The sequence below is a fragment of the Saccopteryx leptura genome, chromosome 9 (assembly GCF_036850995.1).
Source record: "Saccopteryx leptura isolate mSacLep1 chromosome 9, mSacLep1_pri_phased_curated, whole genome shotgun sequence".
NCBI lineage: Eukaryota > Metazoa > Chordata > Mammalia > Chiroptera > Emballonuridae > Saccopteryx > Saccopteryx leptura.
In genome coordinates this window covers 52405181-52417252 of record NC_089511.1, presented here as the reverse complement: position 1 = coordinate 52417252, position 12072 = coordinate 52405181, and positions in this window count along the sequence as shown.

Here is a 12072-nt window from a genome sequence, read left to right as displayed (position 1 = left end):
GCCAAACATCAATTTGAAAACTGATTCTACCACAGTAGCTTCAAGGCTTTGGCAAATTACTTAACCTCTTTGAGGATCTTCAAGGTGATAATTATACCTACATCCTAGTGTTTTGAGAAACAAATGGGGCTGTGTGTCAAAAATAGAGTAGGTTAAATAAATGTTTGTTCAATATATTAATGAGTAGTTAATTAGTGTAAAGTTCTAGCATGGTTTTTAATGAGGATTAAATGGATTTGTATAGATATATGACTTCCTAGCATAATCCAAATACTAATAAATGGTAAGTAATATTGTTATTATTGTTAAAGCCTCTAAATAATAATTATCAAAGTCTCGACATAAATATCATTCTTATTATTATTCTTTTACCAAGTTTGAATATTAGTTCTTAGCCCCTGCTTATTATCTCAATTAAAAATTAAAAATATTCAACCTCTTAGAGAAAAAAAAAATCTGTCTCCAAATTGAAAGCTGAGAAAAGGCAACCCTTGTGTTCTCATCTCTGAACTTGCATATCTACTTATAATTCACATCCTGCCTGCTCTTTCCTAGTTTATTTTCTTAACATTCTGTACAGTATTTCATAAAATACTGCCAGTGAACATGGTGACTTTGCAAAATTTGTCTCTGATTGGGGCCAACAATACACCATACCTCTCTTTCTATTAGCCAAAAGCTACTTCCTTGCTTTGGGCGAGATTTGATTCTGCCATTCCGACTCACAAACCCACACATCATTGACACAGACCTGGTTTTGATCTCTGAGGCACCTCTTCCTAAGCTGGTATCCTTGCTTTTAAGGAAATGGGACCTGGTGCCTCCATCAGATATTATTAGCTTGAGGAAAAACACAAATCCTGCCATGACAGATGTGGCCTGTGACATAAGCATGCTGTTGTCTCCAAGGGTCTGGTTTCGAAAAACAATCTGAAGTGGACTGCCCAGCCTGATGACTGTCGTTGCCTGTATAGGAAACCATCTGGACAAAAGGGTTAAATCTGGTTCCAATTAGTGAAGTAAAAATACAGTAAGATGATTGCACTGTGATTAAATAACTGAAAACGATTTATCAGCTCAATAGGTTGTCACACCATCTGTCACATAAATAAGACAGTAAAACAGATTTAGCCTATAAGTCTGATGAAATGCAAACTGGAGCTGATTATTCCTTTTTAAAATTTCTCATTTTATTACCTTTGTAGGATCAACTTAGTTTTAGCTGTCATTCATCAAGAATTCAGTTTTCTTCTTGAAGTCCTTGTGTTTTTTGTTCTCTTATGTTCTAAATTTTATTTAAATATTGATTTTAAAGGGGAAGGGAGAGAGAGAGAAACCTTGATTTATTGTTCCACCTACTTATGCATTCATTGGTTGTTCTTGTATGAGTTCTGACTGGGGATTAAACCCACAATCTTGGTATATAGGGATGACACTCTAACCAACTGAGCTACTAGGGCTACTCTTTCATTTTCCAAAATCTTATTTTAGGAAAGCATACCTTGGAGATACAACAAAAATTCTGTCATCTTTTAATTTATTTTAAGAAAGAGTGAAACTGGAAATACCCTCTATTAATACTATCTACTAATTGTTGAGGACTTATATTGTGTCTGGCTAAACTTCTTCTTTTTTTTTTTTTTTTTTTTTTTGTATTTTTCTGAAGTGAGAAGTGAGGAGGCCGACAGACAGACTCCCACATGCACCTGACCAGGATCCACCCAGCACGTCCACCAGGGGGTGATGCTCTGCCCACCTGGGCCATTTCTCCGATGTAACCGAAGCCATTCTAGAGCATGAGGTGGAGGCCATGGAGCTATCCTCAGCACCTGGGCCAACTTTGTTCCAATGGAGCCTTGGCTGTGGGAGAAGAAGAGAGAGACAGAAAAAAAGGAGAGGGAGAAGTGTGGAGAAGCAGATGGGTGCTTTTTCTATGTGCCCTGGCCAGGAATTGAACCCAAGACTTCCACACGCTAGGCTGACACTCTACCGCTGAGCCAACTGGCCAGGGCTCAGGCTAAACTTTTTTTTTTTTCCTGTATTTTTCTGAAGCCAGAAATGGGGAGAGACAGTCAGACAGACTCCACCCGGCACGCCCACCAGGGGGCGGCGCTCTGTTGCAACCAGAGCCACTCTAGCACCTGGGGCAGAGGCCAAGGAGCCATCCCCAGCACCCGGGCCATCTTTGCTCCAGTGGAGCCTTGGTTGCGGGAGGGGAAGAGAGAGACAGAGAGGAAGGAGAGGCGGAGGGGTGGAAAAGCAGATGGGCACTTCTCCTGTGTGCCCTGGCCGGAAATTGAACCCGGGACTTCTGCACGCCAGGCCGACACTCTACCACTGAGCCAACTGGCCAGGGCCCAGGCTAAACTTTTAATAGTCTCATTTAATTCTTATAGCAAACCAGACTAGATAAGTTTTATAGTCTTCATGCATGGAAGAACCATGCCCAAGAAAAATTAAATCATGTACTGAGGATCACACAGAATTTCAGTGAAAGATCTGGAATTTAATGCCAGGTTTGCATGGATCCAAAAACTAGTTTCCATCAATTGCTCTTCATCATTTGGATCCAATACAATAAAAAACAAATATTTCCTGAGTACCATTAGCCCAAATCATGAAGAATTCAGGGTAAGTATAAAGCCAATTCCAATTGATAGGTGTAATTTGTAAGGCATACAGTCCAGGAAAACAGAATATAATTATTAAAACTAAAGTAAGTTTAGTTCCCACTTCACTACCTCAGTACAGTAAAATATATCTTAGCCCTATGGAGAAATCCTAGAAGTGTGCTACTGAGTGCATACAAGGAGTATACATATAAATCACTATGCCTTATTGAGATTATTGGAAAACAGACTTTCAGCTTATCTCCAATAACTTTTACTCTGATAGTTTATAGCCTGAAGATAAGTGGAACATAGGAATTTGTTTAATCATTTTGAGACATATACACATACATAGCCATTGAGTCAATTATTAATGTATTGTCTCTTATCTCTAAATACATACATCTTTGTGCCCTGTAGTGTGTTGCTCTCTTGCCAGTTGGCATAATGCCTTGTCAGTAGAAGATACTGTGGGGGAGAGGGGGTGACACACTGTCTTTCTTTCTCCTTCTGGTAGTGCTGCATTCCTACTTCAACAACTCAGATGCCAAGGGCTGGCTTCCTCACCAGCAGGCAGCATCCTTGTTGATAGGTGGATGGGCATCTGCCATTACTGTGAAGGGGCTCAGTAGTGTATACCCTTACAAAGCGTTTTACTAGTACAACCACGGGCATCTTCCCAGTGAGTCTTGCCCATATCCCAGTTGGCAACTGCTCTGTATGTTGCTCTGGTACCCCGAGAGTGCAGTTTTCTTCTTCTCAGCTCCTGCCTGCAGCATTAAACAATCTTCACCATCCAGTGGGCATAGCAACACTCTCTTGGGAGAAGTCTGGATCCCACCTTAGAGTAGGGGACAGTGTTTCCAAGTTAGTTTCTTCCTTGGGTTCTGTCTCTCAGCCTTACACTTAAAAGGTGTTCTCTGTATGTGTTATTCTGGCATTTCCAACACCCTTAAAATCTAAATAAAAACTCCAAAAATTTATTCAAATTCCTAATGTAATTATCTCCTATTCTCTAAAATTTTATTAGTACTTTATTTAAGTCTCTCATCTGTTTCTTGGTACTTTCTCCCTTATGTTTTAGTTGTAAGCAAGATGAACTGTTTCACCCCAATCAGGGTGTAAATAGGACCATACCACTTCATTATCAAATTTAATTAGATTTATGTTCTGAATACTTAGAACAGGTTTAGATTAGCAGGAAGTCCAGAAACATATTTTTGACGCTACCTATTTTCCAACCTAGATCATCCAGGAAGATGAGTCTAGATAATAAATAGGTCCTTGGTCTTTCCTTCTCAAGAAGGAAAAAGCCAGTGCTTACACTCTTCTCAAAGTAAGCAAAGGCTTGGGCCAGCAGCAGAATAAAGGTGTCAACAAGATGAGAAAAGTTCACTTTCGTTCTTATTTTTTTCACCTGAAAATATAGAAGAAGGTATTTTAGCACACTTGCAAGTTTTGTATTTTATTTTATGATTTAGTGTTCTATTGACTTTAATTTACATATAGAGTAAGTGGATGAGACTTTCTTAAACTTTTTAGGGCTCTATTAAAGGTCCTGCCTTGGGAGAATCCTGGTGTCTCTCAGTTTGCTCCACCATCACTTGCTGGTATACAGAGCCACCACTGAGTTACTGGTGTCTTTCTCCCTCTGCCAATTGTTGTTCTTTCCCATGGTGTCTCTGCCTAGCTCAATCTGGTCTTTGAAAGAGGGTGGCTTTCGGTGTGATTTCATTCCCTCATTACAAGTTTGTTTATGATTCATCCTTGTACAGGTACCCAAGGCCTGAGCTTTAATACCCAGTCCATCCAGGGACCACATAGCCATTGTTGTTTCAGGTATTTTTTCATCACAGACGCTGAATCCAGGTGGGCCCAATATCCACCCACACAGAACCTAAAAACTTTACATTCCACATGTCCTGAAAGAGCCATCCAAAGGCTTCCTTCCACACTCTGATGATTCATCTGCAAAGTTTCATGGCCATTAGGAAGGACTCGAAGGAAGGTCTAGCCACTCTTCTTGAAGAATGAGTCATTCTCCCATTTCTTTCAATAAGTCATTCTTTTTAAGGATAAAATAACTTTTTGTAATAATAACAAAACATATACATGCATGCATACACACACACACACACACACACACACTCAAATTTCCTGAATGGCTATCTTGAAATTTTGTTATGATATCGTCTTACCTGTTCCACTAGATTCAAAATCCTGAATGCAGGCTCAATGTCTAATTTATTTCTGTCTTTCCTGCTGTATTTAAAGTAATACTTGTGTATAAAAAGTGAACAAAGTATTTGTTGAATAAGAGAATGAATGAAGTGCATTCTTTTTAATTCCTAGAAATTAAGTTGATTAGCATAAATCACATAACATTTTCATTTTAACATAACGTATAATTGAGACTAATAGAAGAGGGACTGAAAAGTTGCTTATCTAATTAAAGACTAGTTATAACCAATCAACCATTCAAAAACATTTACTGGGCACCTACTATCTGCCTGGATCTATGTTAGTTTTGGGGTAACAAAAATAAATAAGATGTCAGCTGTCAAGGAGTTCATAGTCTAAAGGGGAAAACCAGAACATACATAAATATTTATTTTTCAATGAAAAAGGCCCATAATGATAAGTATAAAATATTGCACTGCAGAGAGAACACATTTGGGCATTCACCTGTAAGCACACATCTTGTAATTCTCCCTATATAACTCCCAGTACACTTTAGAGTAACTATCAGCCGAGCAATTTCCTTCTCTACAGGACTGTAAGTTTCGTAAAGAAAGTGGCTCTGTGTGTTATGTTCACTGCAGTCTTCAAGTAACTAGCAGAGAGACTGGCACATAATAGGCACTAAATAATCTTTGAATGAATGAATGAAGATGATGTTACTACTACTGCTGCTACTAGCTGCAGGCGAATATCAAGTAAGCACATAATTTTGCTTTAGGAGATCAGACTCTGGTGTCACATGTTCTTCACTTTGAATCCTAGCTTCACTACTTACTAACCAGGTTTAACTTTCTAAGCCTTGGTTTTTACATCTGTGAAATGAAAGAAATAATACTACCTAACTCCTAGCTTTTTGTAAAGATACATAAACTAGTAAACCTTGTCATTTAGGACATTTCATAAAATACAGTATATACTTGTTCAGTAATTACCGTTTTTATTAAAATTACTGTTTTCTATATTTCTATCTTTTTGTTACATATAAAGGCAGCTAAAGAAAAGTGCCAATATTTTTTCTTAATGTAAATTTGAAAATAGTGTTCCACATTTGTTGACAATACAGCAAAGGGCTCACTGACTCCTTCTTTGAGATGTTAATAAACATTACTTTTGGGGTACTAATAACTTTCACAATTGGGAATTTAAAGACTTTTATGTCCTTATTCAAATTTCCTAAATGAGAAGTTGCTCATATCAAAGATATCTTTTTAAACTAAGATTTTGCTAAATTGACCAAGGTACTGGTGTCAAAGACTAAAATTATTATTTCATGTTGAAAGCCTTAAAATATGCATATCCTTTGTCTCAACAATTTTTTTTTTCAGGGATTTATCTAAAGAATCAATCATGCGATGATTTCAATACAAGTTTGTTCATGTCATTTATATTTAGAGTAAAATTAGAAATCGAAATATCAAATAATGAGAATTAATTAAATAAGTTATGACTCAAGGAAATTCTATTAAACATGATGGTATATAGAATATTAGCAACATAAAATGGTACTTATAATATATAAAGTAAGCAACTGTACACACAGTAAATTATGCATATAGTTCATTACATAAACCAAGATGTGTCTGTGTGTATAAATGCCTATGTATTTATATCCATATGCATGCTAATGACCAAGTATATAAATAAAATATTAACTTAGTATTTTATATAAAAAGTAAACTCATTTTCTACTGTCCTTTTTATGATTAATTTATATGCTTGATATGAACAGAACTTTAAAAAGAAAATTGCATTGCTTTCAATTTTATGACTCAAAAAAATTAAGAGCTTTAATTTCCTCCTCAAAAAAAAAGGCTTGAAAGCTTAACTGAGTGAACAATTTGCACAGAATCTGATGACTACATTTGAACCCATTTTAAATGTTATAACTATAAAGATATGTAAGAATATAATAATTATTAAGCCAATTGTTTTATTTCTATTGATACATGTTTTAGAATTTACCTTTGTTAGGTCCAGATCCAGAGCCCCCTATCAAAAGCCTCAACTAACCAGGTTGAACTTTAGGTGACTTAGTACCAGGGCAGTTCCCATAACTCTCCACCTGAGCAATCCTGACTGATATCTTACCTCCTCCGGAGCCTCAGACATCGTGCCAGTTAGTCATCCTCCCATCACTCATCTGCACATTCTGTTACTAGTCAGCACCACCATCACTCTCCCATTGTTTAGCTGCCGCAGGGAACAGAACTTTTCACCCTGTAGCAGGAAATACCACCAAACCCTGTCCTAGGGCGAGGCTTCTCTTCCTCTCACTGCTGAGCCACTAGGGTCTCAGCACTTCTGTTTCCAGGTGCACAAATAATTTTTTTATGAAACTCATCAGGCCTTGCGTGTCCCTCCTTTGGTGACCTAACAACATTTAAATAGAGAGATCTGATTTGGTGTTCTTGTATTTTTATAGAATAGCAACATTTATTTTTTCTTAGTCCTTCATCTTACTTCTTTATATATTTTATTTGGAAGGAAATAAAAGTTATATATTATTTTATTGTAGCTCCACTTGGTTGTCAAACAGGCATCTGTGGGATGTAGAATAATATCCCTCCCCAAAATGTCCCCATCCTAATTCCTGGTACCAGTGAGTATGTCCCCTTTCATGGCAAAGATGAGTTAATATTGTAGATGGAACCAAATTGCTAACCAGATGACCTTAAAACAGGAAGATTTTCCCAGATTTTCTTGAGGCAGAGTACTCAATCTAATTACAAGGGTCCTTAAAAGTAGAAGAGACAGGTAGAAGAGTCAGAATCTACCTTCTAAAAATACTCATAATTGAAATGCTTTTCACCATATCTACCTCTATCAAGTTATTTATAGTAATTATTTTCTCAAAGTTTTCAATATCAATTTTGGCCTCTCTGTTTCCACCTTGTCTCCATCAGAGAATCTTTCTCACACAGTATTTAGAATGATCTTTTTGTATATGTAAGTCATCTCATACCACTCGGCTCAAAATCTTCCCAAGGCTTCCTAATGGAGTAAAATAGTTCTTACTGTGGCTTACAAAGCTTTATACAACTTGGCCCCAGAAACAGGCCAAACTCATCCTTTACCACTCTCCCCTCTGTCGCTCAGTTGCCAGCCACATTGCCCTCTTCACTGTTTCTAGGACTTTGCAAGCACGTTCCTGCAGAATTCTTTTCCCTTGCTGGTGCACTGCTCTTGCCAGAGACCCCTCCACATGGTTGGCTCCATGGCCTCATTCTGATTTTCCGTGACACCCTTTCTAAAATAGTCAACCCCACCCCACTCACTCAGGGTCTCCTTGTCCTCTTTTATTTTTCCTTTGGCACCACCACTTGGCCTATTATATTATTTTTCCCATTTGAATGTAATTGATATGAGAATAGAAATATGATCTTTCTTGCAGTTGCTCACTACCACACCTCCCTCATCAAAATCAGTTTCTCAGTCATAGGAGGTCTGCTCTAGTAATTTTTTGACAGAAGGTATAACTGAAGCTTAAATTTTTATCACAATGTTCATCTGCTCATTACATAACCAGGCAACTACCTTACAAAACTCAAAGTAATTAAGTTTGACATACAAGATGAGTGAATTATCTTGATTCATGGAAGGAAACCATGGAGATCATGGGAGACATTGAAAAACTATCAAAAAGCTAATTACAAAAAGAAGCCCAGAGTTCAAATTATGTCAGAACTTGGACTCTTCAGGTAGTTTGGGCCAGAATGTCCAGAGTCAAGTTCTACTTTGGGGATTCCAAGATGGTGACAGAGTAGACGGATGTTCCAACTGCCACCTCCCAGGAACAAATTGGATTGCATTTTAATTTAAGAATAGTCATCTTGAAAAACTAACTTTGCACTATAGGAAGAAGACTCTATAACCAAGGATGAGAAAAGAAGCCACACCAAGACTGGTAGAAAGGGCAGAGACGTGGAAAGGGCTACCCCACTCCCAGAAGTGAGTGGTGGCTTAGGGTCTGAAGGGACAATCATTGCAGGGAAGGTCATCCTGAGAGGTGTGGGTGCTCAGCCCCAGGCCTGGAGCCCAGCCTAGAGCCCCAGAGCCTAGAAGAGGTGCCCAGAAAGCGTACGGCAGTGTAAAGAGCAGGTTTTCTGTCTGCAAGAAACAGACTGAGCTTGCGGAGACACAGACTCCATCTTAAAGGGCTCCGTGCAGAAAATTTTATTCACAGCCACTTACCCAAGGCTCTGGTGGAGAGCTGAGAGGACTGGAGTTGTATAAGGAAAGTATAAAGTTGGAAGTCCAGGTAGAGAAACTGTGGGGGACAGCCATCAGAACCCCTGTGTTGATATTATCCAATACTGCAGTCACCATCTTTCTTGGGCAGAGCAACCTCTGTGAGCAGCATCAGCTTGGGGGAAAGCAGCTGCTCTGCCCTTGGGAGTCTCTCCTACTCTAGTCATGGCTACAGGTCCTTCTGAGAGACCAGGAGTCAGGGGGTGCATCAATGGCTCAGTTTTCTGGTGTTGAGACCAGAGCGTTACCCCATAGGCTCCTGACTCTAGGACTGGTGCTTCCACCTCCCAGGACACTCAGTAGAAACTGCCTGGTGTGCAGGCAGACCACACCTCTGGGATGCAGAGGCAACACTCACCAGACTCCTGGGGCCTCACCCTACCAAGGTCTGTGGAAAAAGTCTGAACAGACTGACACCTGGGGCCCAGTGGAGGATCCACACTCACCACCCTTCCTAATCCCTGAATTGCTGTAGGTAATAGACTCTAGCAGAGGTTTTTACAGCAACTAAGACCAAAAAGCAGCCAGCAAACAGTGGCCGCAGGAGGTGGGATTCAGGGAAACTTGGCCTTCTAAGCTGAACTTCCTCCAGGCCCAGTGTGGGTAAAAGCTAGCCTAGGAGTGCATCTTAGAAGGTTGCTGAGGGCCAGTCATGGGCAGTGTCTGCCAATGATCTGTGCCAGGTTCTTGCCAGGGAGGCCCAGGGCTGGCATATCCAGGAGCCAACTGAGGAAAGCATCAGTTCAGAACCAAATAACTGTTGCTAGAGTTGTGTCCTAAGGAAAGGGTCCTCACACCTGGTCAGGCTGAGGTGAGTTCCACTCTCTGTAATCAGTACCAGCACAGTGACTCATGTGCATTGGACAGGGTGGAGCTTCAGTCAGCTGCCCTGGCTACTGGATATCCTGCCTGTGGGGCTAGATTCCACAGGGGGAAGGGAGAGAGACTTGGAACATGGACATTTAACATGTGAGTCCCTGTAAGTCTAGTGCTTGATCTGGTCAAGGGGCTTAGCCACCTTTGGGAGGGGCACAGTCAGCCCCAAGAGAGTAGTACTCTTTCAGTCTTCTTCCCTGAGCCCATGGTCTCACCAGCTGAACTTCTGCAAAGGAGACTGTGAGCCACACTCGATTTGAACCTGCTGCTCACCTTGTTTGGGGAGAAATAAAATTTGAATATCCAGCAGTGGCTGAGGGATTAACCACTGTGAGTAGAGGCCACATTCCCTGTACTAAGCTCCTGATTAAGAGTGCCCTGATGTAGGGGATCACACTAACATTATATTCACAACCTCAGCTGCCTAACCCACCAAGTGTGCAACTTGTAGAGGGGTTGGTTGTGTAAGGTCAGTCTGAGCCCACACTACAGTCTTACCACAGAAGACTCTGTAGGATGCAGGCAGCTACAAGAGGAGGAGGAGCACCTGAAAAGTGGGGACAAATATTACAGAGCTTGGGGCTTTTATGGAGCTGTAGTCATCTCTAAGCAGGAGGAAGCTGATCTTTATATAAAGGTTGGCCCCTCCCACACTACCCAGGCACAGAAAATGGAGATATAAACAGCAAAAAGTACAGTGGCTGCAGACAGGTAGCCCACAGCAGGCAACAAACAACAGCTGATGCTAATCCCAGAAGATCTAGAGCCAACACAACTGGTAGTGAGTGGCAGACAGCACCAACCCAAGACTCAGCTACTTACACAAACAGCACACTCAAAAGTGGAGTCTAGCAGGCACAAGACACTGTGGAGAATAAATATGCCCAACAGGACAGACATTGCACAGTGTGTAATACACATGATCAAGGTTGATCCTTAAAGCCAGACAACCTGAAAGGGTAACCATACCCACGAAAAGACCAACTGAATTTAATACTTATATACAATAAGAGGAAACATAGTACTCTCAAGAAGTATTCCTAGAACAAAAACAAACAAACAAACAAACAAAACAGGTGGCCTGGAGGTCAGTACCACCAAGCCCATCTTCCTCATAAAGACACCACAAAAATTTCAAAGTCAGACAGCACAACCTAAGGCACAGACAAAATGAGAAGACAGAAAAATGCAACCCAAATTAATCAACAAGAGAATGCACTAGAAAAAGAACTGAATAAGATGGAATTAACCAAACTACCAGATGCAGAGTTTAAAATAATAATTTTTAGGATGCTCAAGTATCTTAGAGCAACAATGGATGGACATAATGAGCACCTAAATAAAAAGATAGCAAGCATCAAAAAGGACATTAAAATCATATAAAGGAATCAGTCAGAAATGACAAATAAAATATCAGAAATGAAGACTGCAGTAGAAGGAATCAATAACAGGCTGGATGAAGCGAGGATTGAATCAGTGATTTAGAGGACAAGATAAATGAAAGCATGTAAGCAGAGCAGCAAAAAGAAAAGAGGCACAAAAAGACCAAGGAAACTCTAAGAGAGCTCTGGGACAATGTGAAGAGCAACAACGTCATAAGGGTTCCTGAAGGAGAAGAGAATGAACAAGGGATAAAAATCTCTTTGAAGAAATCATAGCTGATTAGAGAAATGCAAATCAAAACGGCAATGAGATACCACCTCACACCTGTTCGATTAGCTGTTATTAGCAAGTCAGGTAATAGCAAATGTTGGAGAGGCTGTGGAGAAAAAGGAACCCTCATACACTGTTGGTGGGAATGTAAAGTAGTACAACCATTATGGAAGAAAGTATGGTGGTTCCTCAAAAAACTGCAAATAGAACTACCTTATGACCCAGCAATCCCTCTACTGGGTATATTTCCCAAAAACTCAGAAACATTGATACGTAAAGACACATGCAGCCCCATGTTTATTGCAGCATTGTTCACAGTGGCCAGGACATGGAAACAACCAAAAAGCCCATCAATAGATGACTGGATAAAGAAGATGTGGCACATATACACTATGGAATACTACTCAGCCATAAGAAATGATGACATCGGAACATTTACAGCAAA